At 39.0% G+C, this 2,254-nt stretch overlaps 1 protein-coding gene across 1 annotated transcript in view; it reads left to right on the top strand.

Moving 5' to 3' along the window:
• Positions 1-2,254, top strand: part of LOC106877691 (protein unc-93 homolog A) — a 34,890-nt gene that overhangs the window by 10,000 nt on the left and 22,636 nt on the right. The gene's annotated exons all lie outside the window — the stretch shown is intronic.

The raw sequence follows: 2,254 nt of genomic DNA, 5'->3' as shown, positions 1-2,254 counted from the left end.
TATATATATATATATATATATGTATATATGTATGTATGTATGTATGTATATATATTTGTTTATATATATATACATACATATATATAAAAATATATGTATGTATATATGTATATGTGTGTGTATATATATATATATATATATATATGCACTTCCAACTCAGTGAAGATACCTGCTCATTCCCTCTCTCTCCCTGTTTCTCTCTCTCCCTGTTTCTCTCTCTCTCCCTGTTTCTCTCTCTCTCTCTTCCTCTTTTTCTCTCTCTTTTTGTTGTGTGATGAATACAGGGAAAAAAAAAGCTATTTATCTAATTAATTAGCAGCCACGCTTCTGACATTATAGGTCCTGTGTGTGATAATGATAATGTTGATGATGTTGATGATGGTGATGATGATGAGGAAGATGATGATAATGATGATGATGATAGTGGTGGTGGTGGTGGTGGTGGTGGTGGTGACAGCTGATGATGACAATGTGAATGATGATTCTGCTGCTGCTGATGATTATGACGATGGTAGTGGTAGTGGTGTTGGTGGTGGTGATGATGACGATGATGATGATGGTGACGATGATAATGAAATTCAACAATTTCGCACTCTTCCATTAACTTCAAACACTATAATGGAAGAGAAACAACAAATAAATAAACAAACTAAAATAAAATAAAAAACAAAAATCCGATTGCTATTATTATTATTATTAATCCAAGTTTATAGTTTTTCCCCTTCCCCACCTCACCAACCTTCCTTCTCTCTTTCTTTCATTCTTTGTTTGTTTGTTTGTTTCTTTCTTCCTTCCTTCCTCACCATGGCCAGCCATTTTAACATTGCCACTGTTTAACCCCGGTGTCTTATAGAGAAGGGAGAACCTCTCTTTTGTCTTTATTGTCTGCGAAATTAATTGGTTCCAATCATTCTTCATGTTTGTGTAGTCATAGGTGTGGGTTGTGGTCAGGAGAAGGCTAGCTTTTTTAACCCATGTGATACTGGGTTCTCAGCCCCACTGAGCGCCACCTTGTCATATTCTGTGTCACGCTGAATCTCTCCGAGAACTACGTTATGGGTATGCACATCTGTGGAGTACTCAGCCACTTGCACGTTAATCGGAACCTTCATCGTCGTAACCAATTGCTAGTTATAGGATGAGGGCGGCGGAGGTTTGAAATAACAGTTTAAAATTTTGCCACAAGGGCAGCCATTTTGGGGGAGGGAGAGGATAAGTTGACCCCCAGTACTCAACTGGTGCTTAATTTATCGACTCTCGAAAGGATGACAGACAAAGTCGACCTCGGCGGAATTTGAACTCAGAACGTAGCGGCCGACGAAATACCGCTCAGCATTTCACCTGGTGTGGTAACGGTTCTGCCAGCTCGTCACCTTTATGATAATAATAATCGTTACTAATATAGGCACAAGGTCCGAAATTTTGTGGGAGGGGTCCAGTCGATTAGATCGACCTCAGTACATAACTGGTGCTTATTTAATCGACCCCGAAAGGATGAAAGGCAAAGTTGACCTCGGCGGAATGTAAACTCAGAACATAGTAACAAAATACCGCTAAGCATTTCGCCCGGTGTGCTTAACGGTTCTGCCAGTTAACCGCATTTTGGAGGTTTGAAACAACGATACAGCATTAGGTAGGCAGTTTGTTAAATGGAACTTTTATTAATCGATGCCAAAGAAAAAAAGGAGGGGGGGAAAGATTACGATGCTGTAAAATTGGATAATCATACAGCGTGTGAATTAATGTGATTGGGAAAAACTGGCGTTGATAAAAACTGTTTGTTTATTGTCGGTTGTCGATGTGAATTCCTGCAGAATTACGGTGGAGGTAATAGACAGGTCTGGACTTAATTGGAACCATAATGGATACGGCTTTAATTACTTTGTTTGCAAATGTGGCACAGATTAACTTGGAAATTAACTCAATAAACACAAATTAATACAAGAATAACACGGGGTGAGGTGGCGGGTGGGTGGCGGTGGGTTTGGTATTGTTTACGAACCTTTATTGAATAACATGGAATTGAAAGAAGAAGAAGACAAAGAAAACCAAAGACCTTCCGATTGATTAGATATTGGCTTTTAGATTGTGTCTTGAACGATAATCGATTAATCTATTTATCTTCGAGAGATTAACATTTGTTATAAGGGATCGATTCGCTCTTCATATTTCAATCATTTAGAAATACGTTCAGATGTTATTATGGGCTTCTGTTCTGCTAAATCTGGGGGTGGTGGTGGTGGTGCGGGGGTGG

Source organism: Octopus bimaculoides, chromosome 26 (assembly GCF_001194135.2).
Source record: "Octopus bimaculoides isolate UCB-OBI-ISO-001 chromosome 26, ASM119413v2, whole genome shotgun sequence".
Taxonomy (NCBI): Eukaryota; Metazoa; Mollusca; class Cephalopoda; order Octopoda; family Octopodidae; genus Octopus; species Octopus bimaculoides.
The sequence above is the reverse complement of the archived record's forward strand: the minus strand, read 5'-3'. Positions and strand labels throughout refer to the sequence as shown.